Raw genomic sequence first — 24,659 nt, 5'->3', positions numbered from 1 at the left:
ATTCAGGCAAACTATGGGAAAGGTTTAGGATAATGTGTATGCAAAACTCAACATATGCGCAGTAATTAGGGGCTTTGTAACCAATTACATATACAAGTACTCCGGAGCTTTATGAGCATGTTTTATGAGCAGCGCAACATTTTTTCCAATACCCTGGAGTATCTACAAAATCCAGCAAGGCCATCTTCACTGAACGGAAATGCTATCTCAAATACGTGTGCAAAGTTAAGCGCATGTGCATCAATTACTGTTTTTGTAAAAAAAAAAAAAAAAAACTTTAGCAGGTGATCGAAAGTGTCATGCTGCCGTTTTCACTTATGTTTGCCTGGGTACCAAGAGAACTCTGCGTTAGAAAAAAGATTGCATTTTGTCTAAATGTCGGGCATGTTCACTGCAATTGTTACGAAATTTCTGTGTTCCTGGCTTAGTTGTTAGCGTTAAAATAATTATTGCCACACTCGTCTTTTTTTTCTTCATGCGTGATATGAACGTCCGCCTGGTGTACTCGGTAAAATAACCGAGGTAGCTTCTTTATGTGCCATGGCAGAAAGGGTCAGGCAATGTGTAGGCGAGGTCGAAAGAGAGTGACATAAATGGGACCCTGGCGACACATTACGTATGCGAGCGCCCTCGAGCGTTACGAGGAGGTCTAACGAGAGGCGCATGATTTAGCGCGTTGATCTCACACAAGTACACATGCCAGCGAAATCAAATTTAGCGAAAATCGGCGGAAGGCTACGGCATTGAAATAATTTCACTTTTTGTTTGGGCTTTCCCGCGTTCAACATGGAAATAAACTCAATTCCATTCAATTCATATCTCTGCGCGAAGTTAACTGCTGCCGCGTAAAATCGAACTATTGTAAAAAAAAATATTATTGAAGTTTTAGAAAATGTTGCATACGGCCGCTATCACCTATGCTCCCAAATCTCCCGATGTAACAGTAGGTTACCGCATGTTACCGCAAGGGGCGCCATACTAAGTGCAATTTGTGACGAAATTTTCATGTTGGTGGCCTAATTAGAGGCGCCCTTAATAATTACTGAACACTTGGGGTTTTTTTCATATTTTCATGTGATCGCACGAATTCATAGTTCGTTTCCCCGGTGTCTTCGGAGAACTAAACAAGATATAACTTGATTATTAGAACGACAGAAAGCGGAGCTCGTTGGTAAGGATTCATTATGCATTATTACGCGTATTATGGTAGAGGAATGGCATATCTATAATGGTGCAAGTGCATGCGTGAGTCAGCCTTCGATTACTTTACATAAGGAAGAGAGTAAGTACTTTAACAGTTATCTCTCACGTAGACCGGCACCTGTACCCGACTGACACGTGGTGATACCATTCCTGAGCTTGCGTAGATGAGTTTTGTGTCTTCTTTCTTTTTTCGCGTCACTGCTCCCTTCAGTTGATAGTCGGCGTTCGTGTTGTCCACTTCTCTACTCTTGTGTCCTGTCTGCACGCTTCACCTCTTTTTTTGCATAATGAATAACTTGATTATCTCTGCCGGAATTAAGGGGCAGATTTCGGGGGATTGTGTAGGCAAAGTACAAAGTGTGCGGAATAATTACAGTCTTTTCAGTAAATTAAGCATGCAAGTGAATGGGAGATTCATAAGTGTAGTGTTTAATGAAGAAAGGGAATTTTATGCCACTACCCTGTGGGAACTGAGAACGCAAAAGAGATGAAATTTAGCGAATATCGGAGTCGAAGGGCAGAAGAAGAAAGGGGGGACCATGGCCAATGACCTAGTGAAATTAGCTGTGTTTGGTTCAGTTACTGTGTTTGTACAAATCCCTTGACAAGTACTGGAAACAGTCACACACACACACACACGCACACACACACACACACACACACACACACACACACACACACACACACACACACACACACACACACACACACACACACACACACACACACACGCACACGCACACACACACACACACACACACACACACACACACACACACGCACGCACGCATATATATATATATATATATATATATATATATATATATATACAAAGGCGGTTTCATAAGGGGTAGTCATTCACGGGCAACGTTTTGAACGATGTGATATACTTGCGGTCTATACTGAAGCTCCACTCCACCAAATAAGCAGCTTCGCTGGACATTCCATTGCGATTCCTAAAGTAGCAAAAGTCTGCTTTATTTTTTTTTCAGTATGACTCAGTCATCGGCATTAAGCCGCTGCCATTCTCTGTGGTCTGGAAGCACTCCCTCTTCACCTAAACAGCAGGCATGCAGGCCTTCACGTGAGCGCATATGCTCGTAACGTATAATGCGGGCTGCCGCAGTTCGCGCCGTGCGACTATGCGCCACATTGCTTAATAATGGCGGCTCCCTATGCAAAAACAAAGGGTGGCTTTCGAAGAGCTGAAAATTACTGTAAGAAAAATAAAAGTGATCACTCGTTGCTTTTTAAGGCTTCGCTTAAACTGCAGATAGCTACCGCTAAGCTGATAATGCGAAATCATCACATTTTCCCGTCAAACATATATTCCTGCCGTTGTGACGCACCGTGTGCCCCAGTTCTGGACAAGTTTCACTGTGGCGATGTGCGTCCCTCACGTGTTGTTTCCTCCTCCTCCTCCTCCTCCTCCTCCTCCTCCTCCTCCTCCTCCTCCTCCTCCTCATCCTCCTCCTCCTCCTTTTTTACCGCCCCTGCCACTATGGTGTCCACTGAGTACACAGCAGCCTGACCAATGCAAGTAAATAAACACATTGTAACGGCGACGAAGAACGCCGCAAGTGAAAGAAGAGGAAGAGAAGGGCAAGCAGAAGGATAGAGCAGCAGTGGGCCAAGGGAATAGTTGATTTTTTGGAACGGCTGAGATCTGAGTGTGTAGCGTACCGCTTGGAAAGCGTCCAATGCGTCGGACTCCAGCTACGATACTGATACGGAACAGTATTTTCAATGACGAAGAGGCGAGCAGTGAGAAGATGACGACGACGATTGCAGGCTAGGGCGTGCTGTTGCCTCTTGGCCAAGTGTAAATTCCCTTAATTGTGTAAATTCCCTTAATTGTGTAAATTCCTTTAATTGTGTAATTTCCCTATAAATATACTTGTATATGGCTTTTCGTCCGCGTCTTCCTACTTAACATATCTGGTGGAGGTGCTGGGTAATTCTTCCCGGCACGACACCGCCGGATTTTCTCCATTTTATGTACTGTACGGTCGCGAACCGACCTTGCCCCTAGACACGGCACTTCCTCCTGCTGCGATCTCAACAAGCGAGTATGCGCGCGACGCCATCGCCCTCGCCGACCATGCACGCCAGGTTGCCCGTGCTCGACTTACGGCCTCGCAAACCACTCATCAGCGTCAGTACAACGCTCGCCACCTGACGTACAGTTTTCGCCTGGTGCGCTCGTGCTCCTGTGGTCGCCCACTCGTCACGTCGGACTTTTAGAGAAGCTCCTTTCGCGATTCACAGGGCCCTACTGCATCCTGCGCCAGGGACACAGCGTAACATTACTGTAATGAGACGAAGCTGACTTTCGGGAACCGGCATTATGCAACGCGCCGTGCTTTCCGAACTTCGAAGCCAATCGCGATGACCACAAAGGCGGTATCGATGCCATTGCTGACAGCGGCGAATTCTTCCAATGAAAAACACGACACAGAACGGCAAGAAGCTTATTACCGAACCTCGAAGCAGCTAGGCCGCGGTGGTGGCTACGGCTGCAGGCGGATCTGCGTGCGAGTGTGCAGGGACGAGGCGACGAGGTCATCAAAATGACGGCGGTGGTGGTTTTGATTAGTGCCGTTTCGTACCTGCGGTTACGGCGAAAATTCTGGAAAATCAGACGGTGAAGCGTTCTTGTGGCCGAAATTTTAGACGTTCTTATACATTAACCCTATGGGGTATGTAGTTGTGCCGCGAAGCCGTCCGAATTATCTGGCGTCCGGAAAGTCACTCGACTGTACACTGGCAACTCCTCCAGCCGACGCGGCGTCAAAGACCATTAGTTAGGATTCCTCTCTGTTGCTCGAGCCAGCATTACCGCGACTTTCGTTCCCTTTCAATAAAATTACAGATAATTTTCCCTGATAGGAGCACAAATTCCCTGAGTTTTCCCTGAGTTTTTCCAGACTACTCAAAATCCCAGAGAATTCCCAGTTTTCCCGGTTTTCCCAGTTGGTAGACAGCCTGGAATTATATGAAATTAAAAGCACACCGCTCGCGCTTATAACATCCTGCCTACAACATAGAATGCAATGTGTTTGCATTCAGGGAAATTTATCTCTGTGCAAAGCAGTTACCTCAGGTGTCCCCCAAGGAAGAATACTTGGACCGCTTCTATTTAATTTCTATATAAATGATATTACACATGGTAACTACGGCGCAGAGTATATAACTTATGCAGATGATACAACAATTTCTTTCGCAGTCATCATTATGAAGCTCTTCGAAGTAATATTAATGAAGCTCTCCGCGATTTACACCAGTGGAGCATAATAAGCTCGCTTGAAATTAACATATATAAAACAAAAGCTTTAAAACAAAAGCACACTTTGAATCTAATCTTAGGGAATTCACGTATAGAAATTGTTGACTCGGTAAAGTCACTTGGTGTAGTTTTCCAGAAGCATATGTCTTGGGACATCCATGTTAACCACGTTGCTGCGCAGATTGCAAAGACAGTAGGAATTCTGGCGAAATTCAAGTTCCACTTACCAGCAGCTGTCAAACTTCATATTTATAACGCACTATTCTTTTCCAATTTAAAATATTTCTGTTTAGTATGGGGCACAACAACATTAACAAACTGGAACCAGCTACTAATATTACAAAAGAAAGCACTTCGTCCCATTGCATGCATTGAAAAATCTGCGCACTCAAAACTTCGATTTATAAAATACAATTTTGTAACTGTGCATAAATTGCACCCTTTAAATTTAACCAGAATATACAGACGGACTTCTACGTACATTTTCAGAGTTGACTCCACTCACAGGGTCTTATAATTCACGCAGTGATGATATCTGGAAAATGCCCTTTACGCGCCTTATGTTAACAAAACAAATGCTTTGTCACATGCTTCCAAAGCTGTTAAACCAACTTCAGCAATACGGAATGAAATTAGAAACAACTGGGAACCGTGCAATCAAGGCATTTTTTGTTGCGAAAGATTGATGCATTTCTTTTGTGTGAACGCTACCCATTATGTATAATGTTATTGCAGATTTCCGAGTAATTTTTTTTGCAGTGTTACAATTGTATAAAGCATTGATTAATTTATTCTCATGAATGCCTTAGAGAATTATCATTGTTCAACGTGTACACCCATTTTTTGTATTTCCACGCTGTCACTGTATGCCATGTAAACGGGGGCTCGAAGCCTCTAAAGTGGATAGATCCACTTTTTTTCGAGCCCTCGTCTTCCACAAAAAACACATTTGTGGATGGAATAAAGTTTTTTGATTGATTGATTGGTTGATATCATTAGAATTTACAATAGACATAATAGGCAATGAGCCCGGTAATATTGTTGTCGTGTCTGACAGCCACATCCCATATAATGTGCATGTGTGAGCAAGTGCTTAAAAAGGCCATGCTCAGTGTGATATGTTCTTCATTCCCGATATAATCACACAACCGCAAGAGCCGGGCAATAAACACCGTCTAGTGTCGGAACCGTGCCTGATCCGCTCCTGGCCGACACGCAACACTTATAATTTCTTCAGCACCTAAATTTTACTTCTCTTGGAATGACTCGAGACGCTTGACTTCTTGTCGGTTTGTGCACGCGTTCTATGCATCAAAGTATCTATCAGCAATGACAGATTCGCTGCAAAGAAAGCACGGATGTCCAACGCTTACGCCGCCACACAAATTGGCCGCACATAGCACCGGGATACTGCATACCTGCACTTGTCACAGAGGTTGTCAGTGGTAGCGCCGTATCGATGCAAACTGCCTTTGTTAACAAACTGCAATTAATACTTGTTCTACACATACAAAATAGAAGATCGATTGAATCGCACACATAACGTAAAGTACAAAACACGTACATTAAGTCACTCTAAATTTCAATATGATCGAAAATCTCAGACCCCCCTAACATTGGGAAAACCAAATCGCCTTGTATCAGCACCGTGGATGATTGTCAGCCATACTTAAAAAGCAGTGTTCGTTTCAGAAATGAAACTTCAGCGAATTCAGCGGCAAAGGAAACGTACTATGGCGTTGACAACATGACAGCGCCCAGAGCAGGCCCGACCGCCCACTTCGGCCCGAATGTGCCCTCGCTATAACTGCAGTTCGTCGTGATAGCGACTAGCAAGGTCGCATTAAGTGAAGTTGAGCACTCGGTGGTGTGTTCTGTCTCTTTTTGCTGTTGTAAACAAGGTGTTTAAGTCTTTCTTTTCCTCAGACGATATTAACGCGGACGACAATGTGGAACTACATGTACAAGCGGCGCTCTCGCTAGCGAGCGCTTTGCCTCCGTAAAGTTTTCCTTCGTTGCCACAGACTGTTGTCCCCGAGAGTGAGCACAGTCGTCGATCCAACAACAACGCTGACCGACGAACCACTCGCATTTTTTCTCGTCAAATAGGATCATGCTGCCGATGCGCCGCGCCTTCCGGACACTAGTAAGCGTTACATTCCCCGCGATGATCCAGTACTTCAATCACGCGTCACGGTGGTGCAGCGGCTATGACGCTATGCTGCTCAGCACGAGGTCGCGGGTTCGATTTCAGGCCGCGGCGGACGCATTTCGATCGAGACGCAGCCTAAAAGAAACGCTCGCGGACTTCGATTTGGGGCATACTGTAAGGAATCCCACGTGATCAAGTTTATTCCGGAGCTCGCCACGACGGCGCGTCTCGTGTGGCCCCCGGTGTTGATTTCGGACGTTAAGCCCAATGAATGAATCAGATAAACTATTCACTGAATATATAATTGGTGTGAAGAAGGACGAAGAGAACTGTCCTGAATTAGAGCGGCGTTAAGAAATCGAGACGCTGTGAAGGCTTGTGAGGGGGAACATGGTGTGGTAAGAGGGTGGGGGGGGGGGACGGGGAGACGAACAAACGCCACTGAAAAGTAAGTTAATTTATTGCAGAAAAAGAAATATTTACACGTGTAATGGGTGCACGCGTATCTTACAGATTAAAATGCGCCAGAAAAGAATGCAACGCGACGTGGTGTCACGTGGAGCCGACAACGAGGAACGAGTGAGCAAGCGCAAAACTTAAGCAAGAATGACGGTGCTCGATTTCTAAGCGGCCGAATGTTAATCGTTGTGGTTGTGAGCCGTGATATAGTCAGTAAAAATTTCTCGAGAGAAGCAGTGACAGTGCCTCAAGAGAAACAACGGAGGCGTTTTCTGATAAGAGATTTGGTGCTGAATCTGTCGTAAGCTATACATAGTTTTCTTTGTAGGGTACTGAATTCACCCTTAGGGAGTTTGATCTGCGAGACGACACCGCGTTGCGCTGCGTTACGCCGCGTCCTCCCTAGTGCCTTCACTCCGCCAAGCGTACATGCGCCAAGTACGTGCATATACTTACTGCTGTGAACAAAGTTCAGTTGGTAGTGCCGTATGCTGTATATAAGGCTCTTTATAAGTATACCATGGCACTTTTGGTACATGCTTAATAACAATGGTACAACCCTACTTTCCTAAACTTTCAGGGGTTTTATCAATGCGTATATCTGGCTCGCAGCGAAAGTGTAGTATGCTCTTGTCGAAATGATCAGCTCTACGTCTTCATTCGTCTACTAGCAGCGACCGATTTCAACATAATTTCCTCCCTTTGTGAGCGTTTCAGCGGACCATGCAGTCGTGATTCAGTTTTTTTCTTTCCCCTTATTTGCAACCAAGCTTGAAGTGAATTCTTTTTCTAGATTCTGCGCTATATTTACAAGCTTTATTTTTACAAAAGCTTTCGTTCACGCATACATTGTTACAACGTTTTGTAACTTCACGAGACCTATTCTGCCAAGAACGCCCTTTTTATTGCGATTTGGCATTAAAATATTCGACTTTTCACATCTTCCCATCGCTGCAGACACTTCATTTCGCGTAATCTAATTCTAGCGCACGCGCGTTCCAGAGCGCGCGCTTTTTTCATGCGTGCTTATGATTTATTAATCTCCGATAACCACCTTCGATATACACAAGGTATTGCTCCTCGCAGCTCGTTCTTTCGTATCCGGAGCATTGTCCGCATACTGAGCTTACAGGTTCACTTACGCGAATACGATTTAGGTACGAGGCATCAGTGGTGCCGAGAGCAGGGATATCGCAGTGGCATGTCTATTGCGACTTGGCTCCCAGGCTACAGGGTGTTAGACGGGGCTAGTTGGTATTCCATGCGGAAGTGACTAGCGCAAGAGTGGACAGGGGACGCAAAATGGCGACCAGGACAAGCGCTGGCGCTTGTCCTTGTCGCCTTTTTGTGTCCCGTGTCCATTCTTGCGATAGTCACTTCAGCCCAGGCTAAAACTCGTTCCGTGACGTGTGTAGACTGTGCGCGAAGGAGAGAGCCACCGCGGCTCGCATCCTTTGGGACTGTAGCTTAAATCCGCGAGAAGCCAGCGAGAAGACGACGATTCCTTCGCAGCTAGAGGCTGCAACGAGGAGCTATGATCAAGAGACACAACTCAAGGCCGTCCAGCAGGTCTCGGCAGCTCTAGAGAGGCAACGACCGCGCGAAACCGAGGTGAAGGGGGGCAGCACCCCCAGGAAGGGGGCGCCGGCCCTCTCGGACCCGCGGAAGTAGCGAGGGACCAAGACCTCGAGGAGCACAACGCACGAGACTGACGTAGTGGCCGCGTCGCGGTAAAAGCTTGTCCTCCCTGCGTGGAGGGAGCCTAACCGATTCTGCAGGCATTTTCAATAAGGTTGTTCTCTCTCTCTCTCTCTCTCTGACTCACTACCGCACAGCGTCGTCGAGAGAAATAACTGCTCCGATCTACTTATACGCATTGCTCAGTGTCACAAATCCTTTTCTTTTTCACGGCAGCTTGCCCGGTAGAGTCCGGGCCGTGTGCCAGCTGGTGCCAGGAGCACGGCTGCCTGGACGGCCAGTGCACGTGTGGGACCTGGGACGAGTGCCGCTGCACCGGATGCTGCACCGAAGTGCCCGACGTGCGCTGCGTGGACATGAACTGCGTCGAGGCTGCCAAACCGCGAGGAGTGTGCGTGCAGGACGCCTGCCTGCCCAACATCAACGACCCCTATTGTCACGACTAGACACGCGTCGTCCGCCCGATTAGATAACTTTAGAGGAGAGCGATTTTCGAAACGCCAAGTGAGGCGAAACGACGCGAAGCACCTTCAGTAAAAGAGCCTGCAGAAGCGCAATGCGCGCATTGTTTGCCGACACATATTACAGCCTCGTATATCTTATGTAGCCTGATATCGCTTACAGCTTACTTAAACATTACATAGCCCTAAAAACCGCTCGGAGATGGAACATTATGGAGTCGCCCATGAAAATAACTGGTAAGAACCAACAAACTGTATGATTGCCACGGGAATTTTATGTTTAATGTATGACATAAAACGCTTTGCATTGTACTCTAGAGACAGGTAGTGGAAACGCTATTGCAGGAAAATAACTTTATTTTTGCGTCCATTAATAAAAATGACATAAATGAAGAAGTTGCTAAATCTACCTCGATATGCACTAGTGTCCCGTGTGTTTTCGTCCTGCCCAGAGCAAGGAAGATTTATAATGCGTTGGCTCTAGCTCTAGGAGTGCCAAAGTCGAAAAAATACGTCTGTGAAGTGTGTAAAGGCGAACAGGTGATGTGTGTGTATATATATAGTAAAAGAGAAGGTGGTTCACCGAGGGGCCCGATTTTTATTCATGAGAACCAACAAAGAGACACCAAAGACAGCACAAGGGAAATTATTTGTACTTACTAATTGAAATAAAGAAATCATAAATAACGGAATTGAAAGTGGATGAAAAAAAACTTGACGCACGTGGGGAACGATTTCATGTCTTCGCATTACGCGTGCGATGCTCTAGCAATTCAGCTGCCACAACGCCGTCTTCCCATCCTTTTTCAATCCCATTCATTCATAATTTCTTTATATTAGTAAGCACAAGCTATTCCCGTGTGTTGTCCGTGGAGTCTTCTCCTTGTTGCCCTCTTACGATATATATATATATATATATATATGAACGAAAAGAAAGGAAACGGACGGGCCCGATTTTTATCCATCATATCATAACCAGCCAACCAACAATGCTACTAAGGACAGCGTAGGGGAAATTACTTCTACTTATTGAGTTAAAGAAGTTATAAATTCACGTGAAACAATTTCGATGAAGAAACAACTGGCTGCAGGTGGGGCACTAACCCAGGCCTTCGCATTAGGCGTGCGACGGTTTTATCAAATAAAGCCAACAAACGAAGATACCAAGGACGGCAATAACCCAGCAAGTGGATGGGAAAACGGCGCCGCTGCTTTCCCATGCGTGGCAGTTCTCAAAACAACTTTATATATTCATCGTTTCCTCTGCCTACCACAGCATCGTCCCCAGATGCTGTTTGAGGGTTTACAGAGTAAGCGCCATTATTCGCGAGATCGAAATGAGATAAGGCCATCACTGAGGTTCAAGAATGCTGCTCAGCTGGTGGCTTCGTCTTTATATTAAATATCTTAAGACCCTGAACGCAACAAGACTTTAGACAAGCGAAGAACAAGATTTGCAACAACCCAGATCTCAAATCAAATTGCGATGTTTGATGATCACACGTGTGTGCATGTGTAGGCACACAGACCGCCTCCCCCTCCCACAAACACATACACACAAACACACGGACCCACACGCGCACGCATGCACATACACACGTTCGCAAACACACACACACACACACACACACACACACACACACACACACACACACACACACACACACACACACACACACACACACACACACACACACACACACACACACACACACACACACACACACACACACACACACACACACACACACACACACACACACACACACACACACACACACACACAAACACATGCACACAGACACCCGCACGTACACACGCACACACACATTCACACGCACACAAACACATGAATTTACACACACATACGCACACACAAACACGCACGCATGCACACGCACAGACACGCACATATACACACACAAACACGCACGTACATATACACACACACGCGTACACGCACGCCCGCACACACTTCCACAAACAGACACGCACACGCAAACAAACACGCACGCGCACACGTAGTCGCACACGCCCATACAAACACGCGCACGCACGCGCACGCACGCACTGCTACATAGTTGTGCAGTTGCGTTTATTTTTTACAATGTGCGCACACGGTTGTTCTTGCCAAGCACCAACATGCGTTTTCATCAGTGCTAAGCAAGTGAAATATGGAGTCTGAAATTTTTGTTAGAAGTGACACCCGCATTCCATACTGGTAGACGTCGCAGGCGACACTTATCTCGTGTGTCTCCCTGAGGGTTTTGAGGCACTCAAGACATCGGTACGAGCAGACTTTTCCATTTCTTGGATACCGCAAAGACAAGAAAAAGGAGGTCGCAGCGAACATTCCTGTATTTTTTCAGTAAACCTAGGCTCTTGAACACCCAGTAAGCCGTCGCGGTAGAAACAGCAGCAATCAATAAAACCTTACAGCCTCTCCCTTATCGTTACGGGTCTCTGGCAGAATCAGTGTCAACACTTTATTGTTTTTTTTTCTATCCAGTGCTTGTTTAAAATATTGGACGTCACTTCTCGCGATATCTGGGGAAGGTCTAAATTGGCAAGTCTCAACAATTTAACATTAAAGCAGATCCGTCATTCCTATCCGTCATTCCCAGATTGCGTAGTTTTTCGATTCACTCAAAGTTTTCACGACCAGTATTTAGTACATGTTTGTCGTTTGACGAGCGGTTGCTCTTTTATTGTAGGCATGCTGCAAACCAAGTTGGCGATTTATACTTAACAACATTGATCTTGTATAGAAAATTAATGTTATAGCCTTTTTGTTGAGGAAGAAGTTGGGTTAATTTTGTGCCTTTGTCAAAATAGCTGATACTGTGACTAATAAATAGTGCGAAAAAGCGTGATCCAGTAAAAACCTACAGACAGGGAATTTGTCCCTGACAATCTCTACTAGCAGTCGTCTTTAGAGCGAACCTCTTGGGCGCCCATTCCTGAGTAGAGCGTCGGCAATCTTCGGCGTAACCGCGCGAATGCGATCGTATCACAGCTCGGGCGTTCGTCGTCGTCTTCCATAGCTGACTCCAATGCCGCTCACCATCCCAGAGTTCCCATACTGGCCCTAGTGCTTGTACCATTTCTCGCACGTTCGTCATTGTCTTCTACCACAGCTGGCTTGTCGGCGTCCCTCGGCGTAACCACGTGAACGCACTCGTACACCTGTTCGCGCGTTCGTCGTTGTCTTCTTCCGCAGCTGCCTCCGATGCCACTCATCATACCAGCGTTGTCATACTGTTACTCTCTCTGCGAATGGCGGTAGTAGAAACGTTTTATTCAAGAAGTTAATAAGAGAGTTGCTTGCTGTGCGCCTGAGTGGCAGCCCCTATTCCGGGACGCCATTGGAGATGGCCGCTGCCCGGGTGCGCGCCACCGAGGAACGTTGAGCTTCCAAGGTAGAGCAGCCGAGCAGGTACTCCTCCCAAGCTTCTCTAGTAGGGATGGGGAAAGGGGATGAAAAGGAGAGTGGAGTGGCGGGGCACGAAGCCACAACGTGAAAGGTATCGGTGATGACCTGACAAGTCGGGAACGTGCCTGAGATTTCCGGCATGAAGTGCCGGGCGACCGCCGGACTAAGGAAAGTATTGGTCTGAAGGCGGCGTAGTAGTCGTTCGTCCGCTTTCGCCAAACCGCGTGCAGGCTTAGGGTAGAGTCTGCGCGAAGTGCGATAATAATCGAGAATATCGCTGTAGCGTGAGAGGCTCGAGTTGCCAGGATCCGACACAGGACATGAAGGGGCAGCGGCCCGGAGGAAAGAAGCGCGGGCAGCGGCATTCGCCGCCTCGTTGCCGGGAAGACCTGTGTGGCCTGGGGTCCAGACTATTCTGATGGAGTGTCTCTCTGCGAAGGCGCTGATGGCACTGGCCCACTGCCAGTTGATGCGGTGGTTTCTTTCTCAAATTATTTGTCTCAGTATATCGCGAACTGAAAAGGCGTACCCAGCTACGGTTAAATTTCGCTTGAGGGAGTATCGTAGTCGTCGGACACTTTTTATTGGCATTATATACAGGGTCTTTCCTTTTACAGCGTAGCTGGTTTTGCCAAGGTTTCCGCGCAGTTTTCGTGTACGTCTACAAAAACCGTGGGCCGATCCCGAAGATAGTGCTTCACCGGGCCGACCCGCAGCGGAGGTGAAGGAGGCTTCAAGCACTCCACCAACTTGCAACAATGTGTTTGATACCTTGGGTATTATAGACGCATAACGTATAAGATGCTAGGCTAAGAAGACATACTACCCTTTGATCGACGTCGGCTACGGCTACTTTCGCATCGCCCTCCCTTTGTCGACGTTGCAAGCGCTTGCGTATCAACTTTCCTCCCGCTTTCCCGTGGTGGCGGCACCATCGAAACGACACGCGTGTCTAGTTTCCTGCGACTCCTCGGGGCGGTAGTCGCGTCGTCCACGCGAATGTGTATAAAAATTACGGTAAATGAGTTTTTACGGTAAATGAGTAAATTACGGTGAATTTGGAGGACGCTTACGCTTCGCATTCAAGAGTGGAATGCAATAGCATTCAAAGATTCGTGACTGCTTCTCGCGCTTCCAAGCACTGGAGCGTAGGAAAGCGTAATGTTTACCGGAAAACGCTGGCCGCAAACGATATGCACGAAGGCGGGTTTTGTTGTAGAAAAGCGGCCTCTCGCGTGGGCCGTAATGCGGTGGCGGTGAGCGCCAGCTGGAGGCATTGCAAGGAACCGGGCGCGCCGCTACGCGGCCCCCGAGGCACCCAAGCGCCGGCGTGCGCAGATGGCAGACGCCGCGGCCGGTCCGTGAGTTGTAGAAACGCTAGAAAAGTTTTTTTTTGAACTTTCCGCGTAACGGAATTATGTTTTCTCTCATAATCAAATTTCGATAGCTATCATGTCTGTACGTTGTGGTATGTCGTAGTTTACGATTCTTCCACGTATTTTAGTTTGAGAAATTCAATAATTTCAGTAAATTCCTTGCGTCGCATAAATGGGCTGGGTATGGGTGGTTTGAAAATCTTTTTTTTTTTTTGTCACGCCGGATTTGCTGCAACACGGTCTGCTTAACGCTATCGCGGCAAATTTCTGTGTCACCTCTGTGTCGTGTGCTGAACGGCTTCGCTGGTCATACACCTTCACAGAATGGAATGGTTCATGAGTTTTAACGAGAAGCATTCTTCTAGAGTTTAGCTCATCTTTTCCTGTCAACTGACATCTGTCTAACCAAAAATATGAGTCGATGCCGAAGATGGTGCACTATAAGTACGCGGGCAAATCCAGAAGATAGTGTTCGAAGTGCCGGCGAAATAATACGCAATGAATTACCACTCCACACATCCGCTCTCGGCTTCCCGGAAAAGCACGCCGGAGTTTGCCCAGAAGTGGCGATTGTTGACTCTGATGTTAGCCCTAGATGGCTTGCAATCTAGGCGACGCTTGGCGCTAGACGTCCCAGGCGCGTGTAAGTGACGTCAGAAACCTCTGTAAGATCATGGTTATACTGCGCTCAGTTTTACAAACACGATACTAAGGAAGGACAGGACGTGGACGGACGAAGCGCAATTGCGCTTCGCCCGTCCACGTCCTGTCCTTCCTTAGTATCGTGTTTGTAAAACTGAGCGCAGTATAACCATGAACGTTCACCAACTAGCCCCCTTCATTGCTTTACTCTGTAAGATGCTCGCTTCTTCGTGCTTCAGTGCGCCGTGGGAGCTGCGTCGAGTTTCTACGTCGCTCTACAGAGCTCTCTCCCCCCAACATGCGTCACCCCAAGAAGCTTCTAGGAATTCAAGTGTCAAGTGTCAATTCAAGGTAGTTCTAGGAATTCAAGCGTCAGCGTGTCGAGGCCGCTTGTCGTCGTTACGCGTCTCGGACGTCTGAGGCATGCGCTGCCCTATCCGAGCGAAAACGGATCCCCGAACGTGAACACTGCAAATCAAAGAAACCAATGCACAAATGGATGCGAAATAATTTAATGTTAACGTATTATGTCAACGTACCGTAATGTACACTAGCAACTCCAACATATCAATGCAATAAAACATTTAATCTACTTAGCAAGACGGTGACTAGAAAACAACGTGAAAGCCGGAGCCAACGTTTCGACAAGTGGAGTTGACTTTTCCTAGACAAGTTCTTGAAAAAGACAAGTCCACTTGTCGAAACCTTGTATCTGTCTTTCACCTCGTTCTCGTTTTGCTCATGGTCTTGCATTGACATCTCCCGCCTTTTCCGTGTTTTCGCAAGCAAGACTGTGCCATTCCCGCTGCACATGTGACCATTTCGTAAACACTTCAGAAACGCGGCCGCCGTTTCGCTCCAGAAAATTTACGCAATTCGTGGCAACGCTTTTTCTAACCAAACGGCTAATACTTCGCATCACGGCCCGCTCAGTGGGGATGGTAGCTGCCGCAATTCTATAGCGCGAAGCTTTCTTGCTGAGTTCCAGACACTTCTTCGCACGTATCTGTAACGCCGAAAGCGTTCAACGGATGGCGCCATCTAGAAGCGGCGCAGTGAAGTAGTAGTTTACGAGCTTCAAGCACAAAGTTTCGTACAGTGACAAGAGGGAACTGTGGCGCTAACGTCTGCGGGAGCTGCAGACGTTATGCTAGTGTGCTAAAAACACCGCGAGTGCAACACGACACTATCGAACATCTACTGTGCTGCTGCCCATCTTTTGAAAATGAAAGACATGACGTCTGCACAGCTCTAAATCAGTTACATAGAAAACCGTTCACCTTGAACAAGATCTTGGGACCATGACCTCGTCTATTGGAGCTACAACAGGCCACAAAAGCGCTGCTGCAATAATTGAAAGCTACCGGATTGAGTCACCGTCTGTGATCCGGACTGAGTGACCGATCGATATCCCTAATGGACTTTCTCTTCTTCCTTCAATCTTTCCCTCCACTTTTCCCTTTCCCCACTGTCGGGTAGCCAACTGGGCTCAGTCCTAGTTAACCTCCCTGCCTTTCATTTATTATTTGCTCCCTCTCTAAACAAACAATATACATGTGACCTGCTGCATGTAAATATGAATCTAGCCTGTCTACAATAACTGCATAAAAATCATTTAAACTACACTTCCTATAGACACACAATGTTTCATGATCCTATCGCTACAACAGTGCTTCGCTTTAGCTAGACGTCAATTGTAGTGGAGCTTGCCTTCTTTTTTCTGTTTCGTTCCTAGAAATGTTTGAAAAATCGCATGAGCGTGTAACGCTATTTTGTCGGCTCATGCGGATTATCTCAAGAGGTGGATAGACACTACATCAAAAATCGGAATAACAAGGTGGAATATTTGTTAAAATTGTTAATAAACTTGAGAGTTATTACCGTTACGGCACATTCAGCAGACGCGAAACTGAAGCGGTGCAGTTGTGAACTCATGTTGCTAGCAGTAACTCTAACAATGTTTGTCCCCATAAATTGATTGAAGATGCATTGAAGGTTCAGAAATATCGTCCTAGAATGCTTGATGCTCGCTTTCGCAAAACTATTAATTGGAATGCCAATGTGCTCCGTATCAGATTCTAAGGCCTCATAACACGAAAGAGCTGCTAATTTTAGAATTTATGGTAGGCAAATATGACTGCACAACTTCAATTTCGCAAGTACGACATGCGCCTCAAAGCTGGCTAATTAGTGAACCTTTTTCTGATTATATAGCTAGATATTGCGTGTTCTCGTGCATATGACGTCCGCCTTGACACAAGTAATCAATCCACGTGATCAAGCTAGTTTGCGCTATGTATTCTCCACGCAATGAAGAAATAAATAAATAAGAAAATCAAAACTAAGAGGAACAAGTCGTACTATGCACCATGTTTACAAAACAGTGATCGCGAGCAACAAAGAAATTCGCGGAACAAATGCATGACCTGTGCTTTTTATCAAGGTGAAGATTCATGGAAAGAGCGCATAATGACAGAGCGCAAGCTTTCAGGATATACACATCTGTCACTATATGATCGCACCCCCGATGGAATCGTAGAGAAGAAGGAACAACTGCATATAGCGTGCGCATGGGCCGTCCCAAAATAAAGTCATGAGTTCATGCAGACAGGACACGATTGTCGCATAGCAACACCTTTGCAATATCTAAAGTGCGCCAGGAGGCCAATCTGGATTGCACGCCACCTGAGCGAGTGTTTGGTTTCGCGGTTTGATTTTCAACGACCTTTCTTTTTCCGCGTTTCCTTATCGCGCTTCTATCGCCTTGACCATCCTTTTTCGCACCTGCCGATATATCTTCTCCAGCTTAAAACTCCATCTCGTACGGCATCAGTCCTTCTGTACCTTCACGCGTTGCAACGCTCGAATCGATTGCGGGGTCCATCGATTACAATTTCGATCGTTTCAGAACCTGGCATGCAAGCCGCAGCTGCAGTATTATCGCTTTTCTCACCGTATTCCATTACCTTTGTTATTCTCCTGCCATATTTCTACGTATGTTTTTTATTTACGGCTGACAGAAATCGGAGCTACGTTTTGCTTCTTCTTCAAGAAACAAACAAAAACGAATCGTCCCCCCTTTTTTTTGCCGTTTTCGCTCGCTCTCGTGGTTGGTTGGTGGTCGGCGAACGGCGGTCGGTGTTCGGACTCGGCAAGGAGAACACTCGTTCGCTGGGTCGCTTGTTCCTTCCTTTCGTTCGGGATATTCACTTGCACTGACTATTATCGTCGATGGTTCCTACACATTGTGTTTTAAAATTATTTTTGTGAGCATGAGACATTCACATTTATACTACTAACACTCCGCCTTTCTTACGCTTTGTCGCTTTCCTCACCGGGTCACGTCGTCCCTAAAAGAACGGCGCGAGCACCTGTGCCTTGCTTTCAACGCGACACAGATAAGCGCACATGGATCGGACGTACATGCGGCACCTACAGGAGCCTGCGACGAAGGTGCCTCCACATGTGCTCCACGCTTTCCTCTCGCTTTATGGTTGAAGATATATTTTTCCATAGCAAATTCCAGTAGCACTCCTTCGTCGCCTTCTTTTCAGTCTGTCTGCACTGTCTTGACAGCCGTCCTTATTGGAGACATAATCTGAGCTCTACCATACCAGGTCGAGTAGAGCCGTTTGTGTACGATGACTATTCCTTCATCGCACCACCTGCTCCGCGGTTCGATCCGTGGTTATCCCGCCGCCGGCGCCCGTCTCCCTACCCACTAGTCTTTACTTGAGTGGAATTTGTTTATATTTATCGCGGGCTGCTTTTCGGGACAGCTAGCGCTTAGTACTGAGTACGAGGATTCCAAATAGCAGTTCGATTTCTTCGGTATCTTCTTAATTCCTGTAGGTTTAATACGTACCTCGGGAGTCTGTATTGAAACGCACCAGTTATGTGTCCGATCGTTTTATCAGAACCTGTGAAGGGGTATGTCCAGTTATAAGGAGAGACACATGTGAAAAAGCTAAAAAAATATATGAAAGCACAATGAAGTAATAATGAATAAAGGGAAAAATCAGACATCCACCCGTTCGTAGCAATTGCTACAAAGGAAACCCATACGGCTTCCTCGAAAGAAAAGCCTCGCAGTTGGAGAAAAATTCGTCCTGGTCCGGGACGAATTTTTCCTGGTCCGGGACGAATTTTATGAAGTAATAATGTTCGACATTTCCGTCGCAGGTATTAGTGCTACTAAAATGTTCAGCGATAACCTGACGCTAGCATTCGAAAGAGCAAGCGTGCGTTCCTGTCAGCTGTACTGACTTCCTAAAGCATTGTGTTCGTCAAGTCTGGCGTTACGAGTGTGTATGCAATATATCGGTTTCCATGAAACAATATCGCAAAGTTTCACCGGCCTTATACCTATTCTTGAACGACGCGTCTATGAATGTACCGCAGTTCCAACGCAAACGGAAGTTAAAGAGGGACGTCGCATGACAAAATGAAGAAAGAAGAGAAAGAAGAGAAAGAGGGAGAAACCTCCATAGACAATCTTCTCCTGCAAGGCTTGGAATATAACTCTAATAAATTATGCGCTATTATGATTTTCGTGCACTTCGAGTCAAAAATATTTCCTCGAGAATGTTTTAATTTATTAAGTCACCGTTGCAAACGCATACGTTCCCTGTACGATCCTGGTACATATTGAGTAGCAATCATAACTTTCACATTCAGCCAGATGGCACTGCGGCTGGTGGCTGCACAATAGATGGCACGCATGGCACTTTCTCTCCGTTCCTCCCTGCCAAGGCTGCTGAACGAGAATAACAATAAGCATTTTTTTCTGAAAGCGAAAAGAAGACTAATAGTAATGAATAAATAAAGAAAATTATGCAGATACCACCTACTGTGGGAGTCGAAGTTATGAGACGCATTTTTCAGGTAGCTGGCTATGCCATCGACCCTGCGTTGGCGCGCCTCGCCCGGCTCTTTGACTCTCTCGGTGACCCAGAGCATGTGCTCATTGTGGTGCTCGGACACGCTGAGGGTCAGAAGGAAAGTGGGCTCGCCTAGCTGCTCGATCATTCCGGACACGTTCCCCTTCCAAGAGCGTCTCTGTGAGCGTCTGTAGCTGGTTGGCGTGCACAGAGTGGGAAACACGCTACTGAACCGCTGTTCGCGCAGAGGAAACCACCATGCGGTGTTTCGCAGCCGACATACCCGGATCTTCTTACGCGCGCTCGCTGGCTTGGCGCAAGTAGTACGCGAGATTTAGAGGCGAGAGCTAGATGACGGAGCTAGAATGACGACGACACCGCGTCCACGATGGCGGCGCGAACACGAGCGCATTACTTAGGCACCATCAGCCCGCCGGCGTAGATTGATAAACACACTCAAAACGCTCGATGTTAGCAAAAGAATGCTTTGCATAAAAATCTAGGCCGGCAAGGTAATACTGACATATGAAAAGAAAAGCGAAACAGCTATAAGATACATCGCTTTCACTCCGTTTAACATCATGAGCCAAGCTGCGTGTGTGGCTAAGACTGCATGCATAACTGCGGGTATTAGCTATAGAGAAAACCTCGTCCTCGTGTGATCCCTGTGCTGCCTTTCTGGAGTACTGTGCACTAAGATCAAATTATGCAGTCTTGTGATATGCGCTACTACCTGCGGATAAAATCTGCCGAGAACAGGTTGTGCATGACATCCGCCAAGGAGCTGGTTGTGACAGTACATATAGGCTACATCAGCCTGTAATTGTAAAACGATGAAACAATGCTATCGCATTAACTGGGGTCGAATTTGCGAATATTTTTGTTCGTGAGTGTTTTTGATACAAAAGCCTTATATAGCTCATGAAGCGGAAAATGAGACGGCGTGTCCGGAGATTGTACGAAAGGTCACGTGGTCACAGAGACGCGCTCGTGCCACTATTCGCGCGTTCGTCGTCGCTTTCTTGCACAGCTGCCTCCGATGCCGCTCATCGTGCCAGCGTTCCCATTCTGCCCCTCCCTCTGGGAAGGCGCTGACGGCACTGGCCCACTGCCAGTCGGTGCGGTTATTTCGGTGAGTTCTTTCGTGCGACGAGCCTTCTACTTCGACTTCTCAGGCAGTAGCTGCGCCTGGCTCCTGTGGACGTCCACGCAAGTACGCGAACGAGGCCGAAGAATGTGATGCGAGAAATGATAGAGAAATTATAGAAGGAAACGTGAAAACAACATCATTACGTTTCGTAAAACGGGTCGTCATCGGAGAGACGTCGCACTGCTTTCGCATTGATCCCCGTGGGGGTACCCAAGTGGCCTTCACTATTTTTCCATTGGCGTGCTGCCTTGTCTGATCACATGTGAATCATCGAGGCTTGCTGGCGTTTGGTCTTATGAAAAATTCTATCGTAAGAGCTTTATAAGGCGAAAGCCTTAAAGGCCTCATCAGACGGTGACCTTGAAAACGCGGCGTGCGGTACAGAAAGTCATGTGAGCTCGCCTCGCGCAGAGATGCGCTCGTGCCACTGCTCGTGCGTTCTTCGTCGTATTATTCCAAGCTGGCTCCGATGCCGCTCATCATGCCAAACAAAAAGGCAAAGTTCATTAAGATAGATATAATTCAGACACTCGAACCCACGACCATCCGTGGGAGTCGAGCCCTCCAGCTTATGTGGGAGTCGAACCAACGGCTTTTCGTGTTAAAGCGAAGATAATGAAGGCCCTGTTCATTAATATAGAGTTCATCAAGACGCTCGACCCAACGACCTTCGCTGGGAGTCGCACCCTCGAGCTTTGGCGGGAGTAGAACCCACGACCTTTGGTGTTAATTAGGGCGAAGTTACTTAAAGCACCGTTAATTAGGGTATCATCAATTAATGCACTCGAACCCCCGACCTTCGGTGGGAAAAAACAAGTAATAAGAAGTAACAACGCATTCGAATGAGAATGTCAAGTAATTTAATGAATGTCTCTTAAGGGCGCAGGCTTTCGCCTTCGCACTCTTTGACGTATGCTGATGTGCCAGTCAACCTTTTGTTAATACGGAGCCAGGAGGATTGTTATTTTAACTAATTTAGTTTTAATTAATTTCTTCCTGTGGCTGAGATGTTACAGCGACTGCACGCAAGATGACAACATTGGTGGTTCCTTCTCATTTCTGGTTGGAATATTCGGAACGTTATTAGGACATCTACATTTACTTTCGGCCAATGTCACTTTAAACATGGTTAATGTCAGAACACCGGTTTACTGAGACTAAGGAAAAGCTGCACTAACCCAGCTTGCTCTTCCACGAGTGCATCGGAAGGATTTTTCCTTCTGTTACACACGCTGCCCCTGTTACCCCCACACAGAGTGCATGCGAGAACTTGCCATTGCGAAGAAAGAACGACTCATAAAATAGCCTTAAACAAAAAGAGGAGAGCGTTTAAATATTTAAACAAAGCGTTTAAAGCTTTGTGGTAGTTCAAATTTTCTATTCCTGCAACTGCAGTTGTTATGTCTTCATCTAAACATGACCAGCTGTCGCTTTGCACTGTTAGGTATGCTCTGTACATTTAGCTCTTATTGTCACTGACATGATATTCAAGATACCTATGAAGCGGTCTCAACTTTTCCATTCTTCTGTCAGTTTTGGTTGCGTCATATCTTTTTTGTACTTTCGATTAATGTGCTTTGTGTCTAACCAGTTGAACCAGTCGCGTGAGGGTACGTAAGGGCATGTAAGTGTAGCAGTGACGCCGCCCAAATAGGCGTATTACCAGCCTTTTGCCTTTGTAGCCTGCAAAAAAATTACGAATAAACGACTGTGACCAACCAGCCTCACAGTGACGATCAGGCATTCTTCACAGAAAGGAAAGGGACAGAGAAGAAGCTGCTTGTGGCATGTATATAAAATAGCTGAAATACATGTAATACAAAGCGCAGGAGCTTGATGTGGGTGAGTTCGTTTTGCATACTTGAAGAAAAGAGCGCTACGAAGACGCCTTTGTCCGTCGTACATGTTCCTCTTTTAGTCCACATCTTCGTAGCGCTCTTTTCTTCAAGAATACAAGGCGCTCACACTGAAACTGAGAAGGGGCACGGTCGTTGCCGCGGCGACTGTTGAAAACAACAAACGTTCGTGCCGAAATTTAGTTGCCACAACGACAATTGTTCTAACGGCAGGCCCCACTCAAACAAACAGCGCTACGCTACCGGCAAATCCTAGACTTGAGTACGAAGCCATCGTGGCAGAGTGCTTTCATCCACGTTTTGAAACAGCTTTGCTGTGGAAACGATAGTGCGCGCTACAGTCATGATGGGATTATGGCGTGAGCGCAGTATGTGCGCGCAACGACGCAAGCCTCCCATTTGGCGTCGGTTTCCATCGTACACACACGCGCATGCACATCGACGAGGAGAGACGGAGTACGTCGTCCAGCGAGAGAATCGGGGGAAGGGATGGGATCGTTTGCTGACGACTTTTTCTCTTCCTTTTTCTCCTTATTTTTGAAATTTTGCTCTGTGGCATAAAGCGTTCGAAATATCTTATGTATCTAGCCACAAACAACCCCTTGTCTTTTAGAGCGCAGCTCTTTGGCGTCCGTTCCTGGGTTTCGCGTCGTCGTCGGCGTTGTCGTCGGCCTCGTAACCAGCTCCGCCCCCCTTTCATCCCCCCAGCGCTAGCAGCGACCGACTGATACCGCTGGATGCCGCTGACGCCGCTAGAGAGTCAAGATAACGTGACTGCATAGAACACCGTCGCCGCCATGAAGAAACAGGAGGAAAGGGTCCCCCCCCCCCCCCTGTTCTTGTGTGGCGGATAGGGTGCTCTTCAGTTGCCGACGCGCCGGTTATTTCACGTAGGCCCCGGCACGTCGACGAATACGTGACCACCTTCCCACGGCTAGACCTGGTTCTTAGCGCTGCGGAAGCGAAGGTATCATATTGTTTGTATCGGCATCGGCGGCGTTGTCCCTGAAACCAACTCCGCAGCTGGGGTTGACTCACTATCGGCGTCAGCGGCATCAGTCAGTCGCTGCTATCTCTTCCCTCCTCCCTTTATCGTGTTGTCCGCTTGCTGCGCGCGCTTCTGCCCCCATCGTTTGCCGCTGGGTGTACACGCCGCCCCCCTCCCCCCTCTTCCTGCGAGTCTCCGGTTGTCAAAGCGCCGGCTCGAACTTAATTCCTTTCTTCGCTCCTCCTCCAATGCAACCCCTGTGCGGTGGCAATCAGAGAGCCAGATCGGTGGCGGCGGATCTGTATATGTGCACCGCCCGAGCCGAAATTGCCGCTGCCGTTCGCCCTGTGCGGTGGCAATCAGAGAGCCAGATCGGTGGCGGCGGATCTGTATATGTGCACCGCCCGAGCCGAAATTGCCGCTGCCGTTCGCCACTGCGAAATTATCTGCCAGTTCTTTCTGAGCCATGAGCGAGACGACCGATGGAAGTCCTCCGTCTGCTGCTGCTGCTGCTGCTGCTAAACGAGCTTCCAGAGCAGAGGCCCAGCGCCGTCGCCGTCAGAATCCAGAGGTGCGTGCCGCCGAAGCAGAAGCTTACCTAGTGGAGTCTTTGTTAAAGGAATACGTGTGAAAAATAAAAAAAAAATTCTGTGATAGCGCATACATGTGTTGCTCGATTTCTTTGCCTCAATCTATCGAAAAGGTGAAACAGCTTATTTGCTGCGCTCAAATTTCGCATTAGGAAGTAACGTAATCGTCGGTAATTTTTTTTTTATCTACAATCAAGCAGGAATCTGTGGTGGAGATCACATAGGGTGTCCAAGCTAACGCTCGCCAAGCCAACGAAAAAAAAAAAACAATTACAAATTCACCGTGCAAGTTTTTATTTCATTTCATTTTCTTTTTTATTTCTACTCTTGCCATACAAATTATCAAACACTCACTGAACCTATAGCCAGAGGCTAGTGTGGGGCTCAGAAACAAAAATACATGATGGCAATGACACAGCACTTGTGCAAAATAGAAAGCCCAAAATCACGGCGAAAGACCAAAGTACAGTATACAATGAGGAGAA

General features: G+C 47.1%; 1 protein-coding gene and 1 non-coding gene across 3 annotated transcripts in view; both read right to left on the bottom strand.

The window, feature by feature from the left end:
* The window catches only part of Epac (Exchange protein directly activated by cAMP), a 514,493-nt gene that overhangs the window by 423,558 nt on the left and 66,276 nt on the right, over nucleotides 1–24,659 (bottom strand). The gene's annotated exons all lie outside the window — the stretch shown is intronic.
* Nucleotides 13,360–13,545, bottom strand: LOC142573457 (U2 spliceosomal RNA). Its single transcript, XR_012826323.1, has one exon. It is a non-coding gene; the product is annotated as a U2 spliceosomal RNA (small nuclear RNA).

This window comes from Dermacentor variabilis, chromosome 2 (genome assembly GCF_050947875.1).
Source record: "Dermacentor variabilis isolate Ectoservices chromosome 2, ASM5094787v1, whole genome shotgun sequence".
NCBI lineage: Eukaryota > Metazoa > Arthropoda > Arachnida > Ixodida > Ixodidae > Dermacentor > Dermacentor variabilis.
Note: the sequence above shows the minus strand (reverse complement) of the source record. Positions and strands in the feature narration are given on the sequence as shown.